Source organism: Ochotona princeps, chromosome 19, assembly GCF_030435755.1.
Source record: "Ochotona princeps isolate mOchPri1 chromosome 19, mOchPri1.hap1, whole genome shotgun sequence".
Taxonomy (NCBI): domain Eukaryota; kingdom Metazoa; phylum Chordata; class Mammalia; order Lagomorpha; family Ochotonidae; genus Ochotona; species Ochotona princeps.
This window is the reverse complement of record NC_080850.1, coordinates 41,633,611-41,647,938: the sequence shown is the minus strand read 5'-3', so window position 1 is coordinate 41,647,938 and position 14,328 is coordinate 41,633,611. Positions and strand designations below refer to the sequence as shown.

At 44.1% G+C, this 14,328-nt stretch overlaps 1 long non-coding RNA gene across 1 annotated transcript in view; it reads right to left on the bottom strand.

Moving 5' to 3' along the window:
- Positions 1–14,328, bottom strand: part of LOC131482624 (uncharacterized) — a 171,026-nt gene that overhangs the window by 40,089 nt on the left and 116,609 nt on the right. The gene's annotated exons all lie outside the window — the stretch shown is intronic.

Below are 14,328 nucleotides of genomic sequence, written 5' to 3'. Positions count from 1 at the left end.
AAAGCAATTCTGCCGTGCCTGGGAGACAGTATTGCTATAATGCTCCATGCATACATCTGCATGATTTCTCAGAGCTAATTCAAATTTAATGCATTGGTAATTCGTTTTCCGCCAAAGCCACCCAGCAGTAATCTGAAGGTTACAGAATGATCTTCCCGCTGAAATAACACTTTTAGCCTAGCGAAAATGGATAGGCAGGGATATAATGGGTGGAATTAGGCTTGCAATGAGACATTCCACCCTCATTACTACTCTTAGTGAGGTTGACCAGAGTTTAGAGTGTTTTCAGAGGGATAATCATAATAGAGTTTTAATACAACAGTTAAGCAATAGTAGGCTTTTATCAGAGATTGTGTAATAACCAAAATGACAGCACATGAACAACTTAGAAAATATTTCCCTAACAAGTGAGAAGGCTGTGATGAAAGCACTAATCAAAAAATATATATATATCCAGCTCCAAATCACCGAGGCCTAAGAGAGGAACAACCTACTTTGGATGGCATACAAATACTGACTGACATCCATTTAAAATCTACATAAATGAGAATAAGTGAATTGAATATTTAAATGCATTTTAAATAAACCTAACAATTTTGGGTGATAAAATTAGATTTTTTACAAAAATCTGAACCAAGTGTAGCCATAGGTTCTATCTGATATTTCCTCAATTATTATCGTTTTCCATTATCATGGGACATCTGTTGTAACACAGAAGGCAGTATCAATTTTATCATCAACTACAATCTGCACTTTGCCCTGAATAGTGTTAGTATTTAAGCTACTATCCTTTCTTGGGTTCTGTGATCCCACCCACAATGTCACGTGGTATTTAGTTGTCAGGTTACCTCGGGCTCCTCTATTCTGTGACAAGTTTCCTGTTTACAACACTTCCTATTTATGTATATTTTTATTTGCTTCAAAGAGCAGAGACCCGTAATCCACTAGCTCAGCCCCCAGATGCATACAACACTAGGACAGCTGAAGCAGGCCCATGCCAGGAGCTCGTATCTCAGCGTACTGTGTGAGAATGGAGAATCCAACAACTTGGGACCATTGTCTGCCGCCTCCTAGGGGGCCAGGAAACTAGACGGGAAGCAAAGCAGTGAGGACTCCAGTTAGGGGCAAGCTGCACCTCAACTGCTGCACACCCACCCCATCATGTTTCTTTGACTTTGCTTTTAAGGACTGGACAATATGAAAGTATACTGGTCCCGTGCTTTGTAGACTCTTCAAACTGGGACTGTCTCATGTTTTCCCGTCATTAAACCACAAACACTGTTGTCCTCACATTGTCTGATGGATTTACACTGTCACTGTGACTTAGTGCTGATGTCCACCTTGACCTACAGGTTGACAGAAATGTCACCTGTTAACCCCCCTCCACACTGTGTGCACAAAGGCCACCACGCCAGTGCACACATGAGGAGGGGTAAGGAGTGAGAGCTGCCCTTTGCCTCCTGAGGGTAGATTGCCCACCTGCAATATTGGCATTCTTCTAACCTGAGATTCATCAATTTCCCCCCCACTGATATCATTGCAGATCTCATATATTTACTTTACGTTGAAGTAAAAAACACTTTCACTGCGCAGAGTTTTACAGATGGATTGCTCCAGATAGAGCAAGAAAATACACATGTACATAGCAACCCATTGCAAAGTCACTTTCCCATAAATATTTGTAAATGGAGCCATCTGCAGCTGTAGGAAGCTGAACTTGGGTCCACATCAAGATATCCAAGTCAGATCCTCACAGTAGACCCATGCCCGGCTTATCTGTAACTTTGCAAGAGGGAGAAATGTTGCCCGGTTAAGTATTATTTCTAACCACTTGTATTCATGACTCCTGACCCTGGTGGTAGAGTATCTTTGCACTCCCCGCTCAGCTGACTGACAGAAATCCAAAGTACAAAGGCAACTGCCTCACTATAATTTCTGAAGTGATTTCCTGTCAAGGACTGAAAAGAATCTCTCTTTTTTTTCCCTCCATTAATAGGATTCCCTTAAGGTTTAAAAAATAGTGAATGAGATTGCATAACCATTTCCTGCTCTAGGGTGGTTGAGCAAAACCATGTGGCTTCAAACGTTACCAATCGAGGAACCTTGGCAGACATGAAGTCACTTTGAAAGGCGGTTCTTCCCTGAACCCACGTCTTGCCCAGTGGCCGGTGTTATCTGCCAGCAAGAGGCTCCTAACCAGTAAGTAAACACTGAGGATCAAGGCCCCGCTCAGTGCAGAAGCCTGACATCATCTGTGGCACTCACAAATCTGGTATGAATTATGTGATAAGCTTGGGGCCGGCTGTGTAACACAGACATTTGGTTGTGGGAATGGTGAGTGTCAAGGATGACTTCTTACGCGGAGCGCGTTAAAAGGACGGCGAGTATGATTTCTTCCAGGAGAGACCTGCCAGCAGCTGTGCCCACACGTTGATGACAAGTGCTGTGTGTGCCGCACAGACCGACTGTTCATGGCGGGGAGAAGGACAAGCACAGCCCACGGATATCTCCATGGTGACACTGTTTGGTCCCATCTGATTTACAGATGGCAAATCTCAAAGAAAAAGTCAAGTTGTCTGCTTAGCCACCTGAGATTGGAGTCTTGTAAAAATCTTGTGGTACAGGCTCCAGGTCCATAAAATAATGCTTTAATAGAGTAGCATGCTGTGAAGTCATGGAAATGGGAAATCAACGTTAGCATCAGGTACCACAGCTAGCTTGCCTGGCCTAACAACTTTATAAAGGAGGAGAAGGTATCAGTTCACTGTGTCTTCTTCCTGTGTATTTGTGAATGCAAGATGTGCTGAATACAACTCACTACTAACATACAAAACCAAAAACCAGACTTGATAATAGTGACTGGATGATCTGGACTGAAAACATTCTAATATGCCATGGATTAACTTGTAGGTGTTAATCCCCCAGCCAAGGAGGTCCAGTCATTGAATTAAACTGTGGGGAAAATTACTTACTAAATGCAGAAACAGCAACCTACAGAAGAAAATGGTATTTCTGACACAAACCATCCTTTACTGCTCCTAATGGATTTGTTCTCTGCAAGTTCCAAATTGCCCACATCCTTTCTTCACTGTTTGCTCATGGTGTTGTGATGGGAAGGCAGTTTTGTATCCAGGAGAGTCACATGTCATAAAGGCAAAGTGGATACCTCAATTGTGATCATAGATATGTGTTTTCAGGAGATTTGGGAGCGCACAGGCAAGGTGTTAGCAAGAATGTTTCCTAAAACGTCAAAATGTGCTGGCATGGGCTCACATGGTGGCCTAGCAGCTTAAGTCCTTGCCTTGCACCCCCAGAGTCCCATATGGGTGACAGTCAGTAACCCAGCTACTCCACTTCCCATCCGGCTCCCTGCTTACGGTCTGGGAAGGCAGAGGACAGCCCAAGGCCTTGGGACCCTACACCCACATGGAAGACCCAGAGGAGGTTCCTGGCTCCTGGTTTCAGATCAGCTCAGCTCTGGCCACTGCAGCCACTTGGAGAATGAACTGAGAATGGAAGATCTTTCTGTCTCACCTTCTCTTTGGAGCTGTGACTTTCCAACAAAAATAAATCTTTTTAAAATATGTGCTGGCAGTCTCTCTGAGACAGCTGTTGGAAATAGAGATGAAGTCACATGCATGATAAGATGGTGACAAAGTTAAAGCCTACAATGGATTCTGTCGCACCTGCTGCAGCCAGACTTGGCTAGAGATGTACAGAAGGGACACTGGTATTCCTTTGTGAATATTGTCTTCGTAGCTTTCTGTTACCACCCCATACAATGATGGAGTCGTCAGCCATATCCTGGCTATACAATCAGGATGTTATACACACACGTGCTTATGACAGAGTTCACCGCACTTCTTGAGTCTACCTCCATCTCTCTTTTTTTAAACAGTCAAGCAATAAAGTCAATTTGGAATTAATATTTGTTAAGACACATGCAGATGTCCGAGATCTGATGTTGCTAAGTGCACACGCCAGCACATTTCCAACCACCCACCATTGCTAATCCACACATGAGAGCGTGGGTTCTTAGGCCTCTTTCTTTTCTGGGCTAGATTGCTTTGAAAGCTTGAAAAAGTGGGTCATCTGCCAGATCTTTTTCATTCCATATGCCTTCAGAGCGGAGCGAATACTTTCATATATTTCTAGTATGATCATTAAGAAGATCCATCAAACCTTAAAGCCAAACACAATGACAAGAACAACAAACTAAAGTTTCCTCATTTTCTCTTCTATTTTACCATCCACCCTTCACTGAGAGTTAACATGCCAACACAAAACTTTTCTGTCCTGGGTGATGGCCAGATCTATTAGCGTAGTATAACAATTACTTTAAAATCCACATTTGGGAGGCCAGTGTTGTGTGTAGCAAGGAAATCCGCAGCTTGGCATCCCATAGTGTCAACGCTTTGTGCCCTGGTGGCTCCACTTCTGCTCTGTCTCCCTGCCAATGGCCTGGAAAAAGCAGAAGAAGGCCCAAGGGGGTGTGCTCTGCCACTCCTGTGGGAGACGGGGAAGCAGCTCCTGGCTTCAGCCTGGTCCAGCCTCGGCCACAGCAGCCGTCTGGCGAGCAAACCAGCAGATGAAGGTCTCTCTCTCTCTCTCTCTCTCTCTCTCTCTGTAACTAAATAAATAATAGCATCTGTTCAAAATGGCTAGCCAAATTATGCAGAGTTTTTTCAATCATAAGACATAAAGCAATCCAAATATGATTTTCTGCCTATCACATTATTAAATTTAGGAGGTTTAAATTTATTCAGTGTGTTCCTGTGCATACTGAATAAATTGCTGATGGAAGGATGAAGGAGAAAAATTCTGAAGAGCCATTTGGCTGCAATATTTATAATATTGCAAGAACAACCAGAATACTACGTAAGTGAGGAACCTAACCAGTTGAATCACTTCAGTCCTATGAGGGAATGTCATTTGGGTGCCGATAAGACTGAATTAGGTGGTGCGTCTTTTACCAAGGGAGGATGCCACCAACAGATCACAATCCCCCCTAAGCCAGCAAAACACAGAAAGCCTACCTAGTAGGATTGCCCTAATTGAGTCAATTGCATTATTCAAAATACTCCCAAAGAAAAGAGACAATAAGTAGCAATTCCTTCAGGAAGGGACCTCAGTAAAAGGGATCCTTGCTCTGTATTTTTCCTCTGTGAGTTTAATCACCCTTTCTGATTTGTGATCTTGTTTAGCAAGGTGTTAGCGGGGTTACTCAGGTATCAGGGTTCCCTTTCTTCCTCTGCTTTTCTCTAACGTGTTCCATTTGTGCCATTTAGAGTTGGCAATAAATGAAATCCGGAGCTGCCTTTTCAGCTCCATTTCCTGCTTATCTTCCCTCCCCTTTCCTCCTTATCTTGCTCCTTTCCGAATGGGTCATATATTTTCATTTCTTTGCACACAATGTTTTCTGCTGGGCATATCTTCCTGCTTTCTGACTGACCAGGCACCCTCCCCCTTTCTCATTCCATAGCAACTCAGATACTTTAAGTGCTCTTTGCAGCCTTAGTGTTTAAGCCATACCTGGCATTATTTTCCTGATATGTTCAAAGCACCACGGCAGTACTTAAAGACAGGCTTGATACTAGGAGATAAGGCACAAGTTGTTTTTTTTAAAACATGCTTTTACAGATGAAGTTGAGAATAGCAGTTTCGGCTTGTGACTCGGATCTGCACTATTTTAAATTCTGAAGACAAATAATAGCAACAGTGTAACAGATCCATGACCTTATTCACATGCGCCTCCCAGAGTCATCAGCTGCATACCAAACGTTCATGCCTATCCTCCCTCCAGTGAAATACCTCTCTCTGGCTTTTGATGGGATCTGAACCTGCCAGCAAGAGCTCAGGATGCGGTTTTTATTTTAACCTACAGGGGTGAATGTGGTCGAGGAGCTGGGGAGAAGTAATTGAGTGCACTGTGTGAGAAATTTACATTATTGTCCTTCATGGATGCCTGGCTTGCCCTGTCCTTAGCAGCCCTGTCCCTTGACAATCACCTTCACACTCAGCTGCACTTCACAGCTTGTTTACTGTGTTGCCATGACGTTTTCTCCCTCCGTTTATTTGCTGTTGGCCATTTGAAAACATTATCATTGAAACTGGTTCCTGTAACTAATGAGCAGATGTTTCAGATGCGTGTACCAGACTAGAGCCAGTGGAAGCATTGCTGTGCTAGCAACGGGTTTGTGGGTTGTCATTTTAACTGTGGTATAATGCCACCTTTTTAAACTGCTTGAGCACCAAAGAGGGGGCCGTCCCCTGGCATTTTATGAGGATAGCAAGAAAGCTGAAAGCAAAGCCGAGCTAGCGATAAATTGACTTCAGAGAAATGCTTGAAACTTGCTGTGGGACATTTGCAACGTATTGAATGAAATAATTATTGCATTCAGATTTGCTGGAGGAACACTACGAGAATGTCATATTTTTCTCTATAGCCCCAGATGGCTTAGCGGGTTTCACAGAGTGAAAGAATGGAATATGCTTATCGGTAATGATACTGCCCAGAGCTCCGCTTGCTACCCAGAGCCGCATCATTTCCATAACTCCTCAATTCTGAGAACATGAAACAACTCCACTGAAAGCAGAACAGAAAGAGAAGGCTAATTAGGAGTGAGACATAGAATCGGAAATGAAATTGTGTAGGAACAGAGAGGGGGAAAATCAGCCACTTGGCACTCATTCCAAGCTCTTGCTGAATTATGTTCTACCTGAGGCACAGCTGGAAGTTTTGGCTAAGGTGGGCATGTTCTCCAGCCCGTGGTAGGGAGGCAAGCAGGACCAGCAGTGAGAGCCTGACCTGCTCTTGGCCTTGGTGACTGGCTCTGGGAGAGGGATATGATCATGTCAGAGCTGAAGAAACACGGCCTTTTGGGCAGGGACAGCGGAAGCGAGTGGATGATCAGCTTCCTTGAGCTCCACGTTGGGGAGAGTGTGGCTCTGAAATCCTCCAGGGGTGACAGACGAGCCAGGATTAGAAGGACTGGACCTAGTGGCATTACCTGAATCCCCGTGTCAAGCCTCAGCTGAAGCAAGCTCTGCTCAGTGACATGACCCAACCATTTGCTGTTCGTCTCAGAGTTTAGATTTTTTTTGACAGCACAACTGGAAAAAAGTTCTGATGTAAGAAGATCATTAATAGATCATATCATTTAAAAATGTACAAAATTGAGGTTTCACATTCTTAAAAGCACTGAACTAAGTACTGAATATACTTCTTTATTCACGTAAGGACATCTGAATCAAGAACATAGTCCCGGGGCTGGTTTTGGTGGTGGGGCTGCATGCTAAGTTGCCATCTGTAACGAACTCTTGCAGTCCCAGCTGCTCCAGTTCTGACCCAGCTCTCTGCTGTTGTACCTGGGCAGAGCACAGAGCCGGGCGCTGCATGCATGTGTGTGCTGTGCCATGTGTATTCCTCTCCCAGGAAGGAGAGTGGCCACGGACTCTTTAGGAAGCAAGCGCGTGGTAAGTGCTGTTGAACGTCTTTCAACACACAGTTCTTCGGCTCTCTCACTTGGTCAGAGAGATCACAGCAGCTCCTACGATTGAATGGCAGGATCTTGTTTAAATAGCTCCTTAGCGAATGCTCAGGATGACGCAAAGCTTGCTTTTTGATTTTTGTTTGGCTTGTCTTGTGACCTTAACTAGTGATTGTTATGCAAGTACAATGTCTTTTTCTTTGAGGAATCATGTTTCTAAGCTGATTGGGCTAGAGGTTAGTAACAAAGGCTGAACCTGAGCTAGCCCAAGATTCTCACCTAACTGTGCTGTTGACCCAACTGCAACTTTATCACAAGGACCTTAACCTGGTTGAACTTCAATTTCTTCATCTGTAAACTGAGCTGCACAATAGCAGTCTAACTTGCGGAGCTGTGAAGATTAAATGGGAAAAATGCCTACAATTAAAGGAAAACATCTACATTAAACTTGTTCACAAGCCTGGCCACTAGCAAACATTCAGGATGTGCTAATTATTATCATTACTGTGTCAGCAGGTATTCTAACACAGGAGTAAGACCTGACCAAAAAATATTCTTCAGTGTAAGAGAGAACAAAATGTCTAGGTCTCACCATGACCTTGAGCTTGATCTCTCTTCTTGCATGTTCTAGAACAACACATCAGTTCAATACCCCTTGCAGTGGTTGCCCTAACCTGCAACACTTTGTTGGAAGCTACGTTCAGGCAGAGAAAGGTGTCTGGTCTGGTAACCAACAGAACGGTATTTTTCATGACAGCTTGCATGTGAAGCAAAGGACAAGGAGCAGAAATCTAAGGTTCTTGAAATTCTAGACTATGTGTTACCATCTGTAATACCTGGAAGTATTACTCCACCTCGTAAGCTTAACATGCAAGTATCTGTAAGTACAAGAAGATATTCCTTTATAATGTTGGGCAGATTCCATTATCCCCCTCAGCATCCAGCTCATCAAGGACTTTCAAATGTCTCAGTGGTCAGAAAAACAAAACAATACCAACATGACTTTGTTCACAAAGCAACATAAACCTCATTAATTTACTATTCCATACATGACTTTCATTCTTAATTGGAGCACCATACAGAATGCAGTCATAAAAATTGATTATTTCAAGATTGAGAATATTAAAATAGAAACTTCATTGACATTATTAATAAGTTTACCACATTTCTTATAAATTTAGCTATTTTTGCTGTGTTTGAAACACAAGTTTAATTCCAATAGCTAACTATGAGTTACTGCAAATTAGCTTTAGGGAAAAAGTGTAACAACTGAACGCAAAAATACTTAAATGTTGCTGCAACTAATTTGCCTTTTGTTTCAACTGGAGAAGTGACTTGAATATTGACTTGATCTGAATGTCAGCATTAGTAAGAAAAAAAAAAAACCTAAACAAGGAAATTAACAACATTTTTTTGTGGTATCATACTATGGTACTTTTATCCTGTGTTCTTGCCCCAAAGCTGGAAGCTCCTGTCACTGAAGCTGTGACAAGAGAGAGACCCCCTCAGTGTGTGACATTCATAGCGAGTCCCCACTCGCTGAAGCTTCCCGTGTTTACTGACTTCAGTAACTGCCACATTTCTCAAAGTGAGAGACTCATCATTTGCCTGTTTAATGTACACTGTCCAGCGGAACACGTGCACTGGCCCACAAGCAGTTGCTGCTTTCTACAAACGCCCACAACAGGAGAAATGACACAAAGCAGAACTGTGGACTACCCAGTATTCCACAGCCAAACACACTCTGTGCAGCTACTAAAAGGTAGAAAATACACACAAACCTGAGTACCCCTTGTCATACAGCGATTAGGGTTCATCCCAGTACCTTCAGCTGTAGGGGTGCAGCTGGACCAATCCCCAAGCACCTTGGGTCTCAGCCACAGGCACCCATGTTATGCTGTGTGCTATGAAGACAGATCTGCATTCTTTTTTTAAAAAAAACTCCCTATTTGTTTGAGACAACATAGACACATGGAGCTCCCATTCAGTGGATCACTCCTCATATATCCAAACTAGTCATGCCTTGTCTTGTTCCTGGCTGGAGCCTAGAGTGGAGAGTTTAGCTTTGGTCTCCCACTTGAGTGACAGGGACTTAACGGGTGAAGTCATTCCTGCTGCCTTCCAGGGTCTGCTTTACCAGACATCTGGAGCCTTAACTAAACTGAATGCCCAATCCCTGTATTAGTGTTGACAATGCAGCGACATTAAACTGTGCTTAATTCTCTTTCCCAAGACTTGGTGTAAGCCGAAATCCTGCTCATGAATGTTCAATCCAGCTTTGTTTTGTGTGGTATCCTGTGCCTATCGCTTTCTGACTTCCACATTCCATAAGACTTTTCTTCTCAACAGATTATGGGCTTTAAAAGAAGCCCTTAATTTTAAGTTCAAGTTGGGTTAGTCAGGCAGTGGGTGCAGCTTGGGAAGGCAGATTTCTGTGTGGTTTCCAGGGGGAAGATCTACCCTAAAGAGGATCATAAAAGTGGAGTTGCCACGTGACTGGTTCAGAATTAAGTTGTGGCAGCAACGTTTTCACCTTTTGGTTTCTAGCAAAAATAAGTTAGTCCTTCCCATTTGTATTGACTGCACAAAAGCTGTTTCTCTGTGGCTTTGTAATGACCACAAAGCAACAGGCTTCCTTGTGTTGTACTTTCTCCCCCTGAAAAAGGGAGGTTCAGTTACTGGCCCTCTCACCGACTCTGGAAGCTCTTTGTGCATGCCTGTAGTTGTATGTCCACGTGTGCTCATGTGCTTGTGGTATGTGTATGCTCATACACACACCTCTCTGAGCTGATGAGCCTTCCAAGCAGATAGTGGGGATCCAGTTGGACTTCGGCTTCCTATATCTGAATTCCATTCAGGACAACAGGGAGTCACATGATGTATTCATTAAACAACTGGAGGGCCTCTCTCTGGCAAGGAAACCAAAATCATGAGAGCTGCTCACCTGACTTCATGAAATTTTTCTGTTTGTGTTTCCCAAAGGTAAAATCACATGGAAAAAGAGCTGCTCACTTCCAACACAGCTCATCTCTTGCCCTCACTGCACTCATTGTAATTTCCATCTCTAGTTCCCTCTCCTATGATGGGAAAAAGTCTATATACTGAACCACTGTGACCACATTGTCCCCATTAGAATGACAAAACAATTTGGAAATGGCATCTTCACACTTGAATGTCTACTCTAGAATTATATAAGGCTTAAAATGTCAAGTCTACATAAATGGTAGGATTATGTAAGACAGATATAAGTATGTTTATGAATGTTTTAAGCACTTTTTCCCTTCTGAACTATGGGTCACACCTACATGAGCAAGGTTTAGGCACTCAGAGAAATTCCTACCTGTTTTTATATAAGTATATTTAGCCTGTGAAGAGCCAGGACTTCTCCAGGAGAAAAACAATGGGATCAAAGCAGGTGTTGCCTAGTTTGTCCTATGTGGGCTGTGCTCAGGAACCCAAACAAACCTGGATTCCATAACATTTGAGATCATCAGGATAAATAATGTCTCCTCGCATTAATGCAGCTTGGAAGCCATCTATGGCTCGTTCCTCTCATTAGTAGCAGGCTCTACAGGAAATTAGACCTCAACTTCTGTGTTGTATCCACGTGAAGCACATGCGGCTTCCAGTGCTAGGACAGCCAGCACACTTTTGTGCCTGTCAGCCATGGTTACATGCTTTGCATTTGTTGTCTGTCTGCTGTCCAGGCAGTTTTGGGAGGCAAGAAGGCTTCTCATTAATCAAGATGCTATAGGAGCAAAGGGAAGCCACCTAGCTGAGATCATCTAGCATTTAAGGGAGGAATCAAACTGTGTGTGATTTACAAGCTGGGATTTTCCTATCACATCGTGTGGCACTCTCTGCTGGGACTTAGGGATAGTCTGCGTATGCGTAGAGTCTGCATGTGAAAAATCAGGCTGTTTGAGGAGAATGATCGCATGATTTTTAAGGTAGAATAAAGTGATTTAAAAATGAAGGGGACAGTTGAGCATCCAAGCCGATGCCCTCTAACATCCATGAGAGAATTGAGTTCTTTATACTCAGAGGTTTAGTTCTACAATCAGAACTGATCAACACACAGGTTTTTGAACTTCAATGTTCTAAGGGCCTTGCAGTCTATCTAGGAACAGCAACAGCCCAGGCATCAATGAGGTTAACGGGGAGGACACAATGGGTCAGGAGGCTCTGAACCACAGACCTAAACAGTGCGATTCCCAAACATTTTGCTCATTTCCAAAATACTATTACTGTGTATGAAAAATTCATACTGAGCCAGAGTGAGATATTTACATTGGAGCTTCCTCTCAGTAAGACAGACCTATTTGGTTCTTGAGTGATTAAGCTTTGTCAGGTGATCTGGGCCTAATCTGAACCAGAAGAGAGCTTTCAAATAGAAGTGGAGTGCAGAGAGTGGCTAAGAAGGATGAGAGGTAAGAAGGAGGTGACCCACCCTTGCTGCTTAGGGAGCGGTAAGAACCAGGTCAGAGAGAACAAGCAACCTCTGCCAGCTGAGATGACCCGCAGCTGACAGGCACAGAAAGCTCTGCTACCCAGCCGAGTGGATGAGAATGCACAGGCCCCTCAGCCTAGGCTTCACACAGACAGATTCTGTCCCAGAGTCTCCAGTGAGCATTGTAGCCTGTCCCACACCCTGTCCCCAGTGACCTGCCAGGCGGCTGCTGGCCTTCTCAACCCCAGTACTCATTGACTCATTGACTGTGTTTTAAGCTTCGGACTTAGGGTCATCAATTGGGTTGTTGGTCTATTTTTTCCACGAGAATTCTAAAGGTTCTTTGTACATTCACAAGGTGAGTGCTCGATGTGTGCCAGGAATGGCAACACCGATTTTCCCACATGGTTCATTTTCTAAATAAACTTAAAGGTGAACATTGGCCTCTTTGTCATTGTTTCCTCTAGTTTCCATGAATCTTTCATGAGATGGTTGTAGGTCCCTGGATAGCATGAGCTAAAATATCACTGTAAGACCACTTTTTTTTTTCTTTTCTGCAAGAAGAAAAAAAAGATGAACTGTTTAAGAAGGTCCCTCTGCCTCCACCTTCTCCCCTCTGCCTACAGCTCATTTCTAATGTCGCTGGAGCAGGCTTCCGACTCTACGTGGACTGCTAGGAAAAAAAGACGGCACCCCCTAACGCCATGAGGGGAGCAAAGAGAGTGTTTTGTCACATACCCTTCAATTAGACGTGCATGCCTGGATGTACAGCTGTCTGTGAAGCGAAGCACTCACGCCCGGCTCTCTGTGTCAGCAGAGGCACGGGTGTGATTATTCATGGGGAAACGCTGACAGGCCTTTCTCTCCAGTGACCCCAGCGAGCTCAGGTTATAATTACCCGGCTGCATCACTGCCTCCCCCCTGCGATGCGCACAGCCAGAGTTCTTGCTTAGGGGGACAGAGCTGTGTTTATAACCAAAGAGTTGCGGCTTTTTAAATTCCAACCAGGTTTGCAGAAAGCTGGGAGGAGGGAGGAGGAAAGAAAAACTGTTATAATTAGAGTAGGGACAGGAGAAAGGATAAACACTGGAAACGATGAGGGGGTGATCAGCAGCCAGCCTGAAACCCAAGAGCAGCAGTGAGGCCAGGCGTTTCTCACAAGGACATCACTACCAGCTTCATTAACTGCCCTTCCTGCTTTCAGAATAGTTTAAATGTGGCAATTTACATTAGAATGGCTTTCGTGACACCATCTTCTCATTACTGTCAGTTTACATTTGCTTCATAAACTATAATTGTAAATAAAATATGCTTTTCATTACACTGTCTATTTAGTAGAATATGGTAGGAAATTAGAGGCATAATCAGGGTTTCAATTATTAATTTGGTGGTATTTTTCAGGTGCCATATGTGGCCATATGTGGACCCTCCACTGAGCGTAATGAATATGCACTCTGTGGTTGAGTTGGGTCTGTCTCCCAGCTCGCCTTGCCTTTCTTCCTCCTCATTTGATTTTGCTTTTGCTTCTTGACCTGGTCCCAGCAGCAAGGGGTAAATGGTTTCTGGAGCAATCGCAGCTTGCTCGTCTTCTCATCACATTTCTCCCACTGAAGTTACAAGGGGCCTGGGTCAACAGGGCTGTTTTCCACAGTCTGTGCTGAGAAATGAGGAGGGATAGATTGGGCCATCGAAATAGCAGCTGCAGCAAGGACAGAGACTGTGTTGGAGGATGTCAGGCTAGAGGACAGTGTCCACTGTGGGTGATTGGTGGATGTTAGGGACCTGCTGAACCTGGCATTGTCCTGTAGTGGGCTGAACAATGACCATTCATAGATATCTGATCCCAATCATGGGACCTGTAAATATCATCTTATCTGGCAAAGACTTCACAGATGTGATTAAAGCAGTACCTTGAGATTATCCTGGACTAGTGAGGAAATAATAACTACCCTTAGAATGAAAACCCCTGTCCTCCTAATGAAGAGGCAGATGGAGATCACACAGGCAGAAATGAAGACAACGTGACGGGGAAGAGATTAAAGTAGTGCATTCCTAGGGCCAAGAGGTGTCACTGGCCACTAGAAGCTACAGGAAGGAAGCAAGGAACAGATTTTCCTGCAGGGCTTTGGCAGGGAACATGGTCCTGCTGGCATTTGCTGCCCTCCCAAACACATCTAATTTGAACTTGAGGCTTCTGGGACTGTAAGAGCAGGTATTGTTGCTGTCTCTCTGAAGCCAGCAACTTGAGGCAAGTTGTCACAAAGGCCTGGGGGAACCATGATGGCTGCCAAACAGCTCTGGATGACTGCCTCAGCCGGTGCTGAGAACAAAGGCTCCCGGGCGGAGGAGATGTGGCCGACTGATTCAGGCCCTTTATACCTGTGTCCA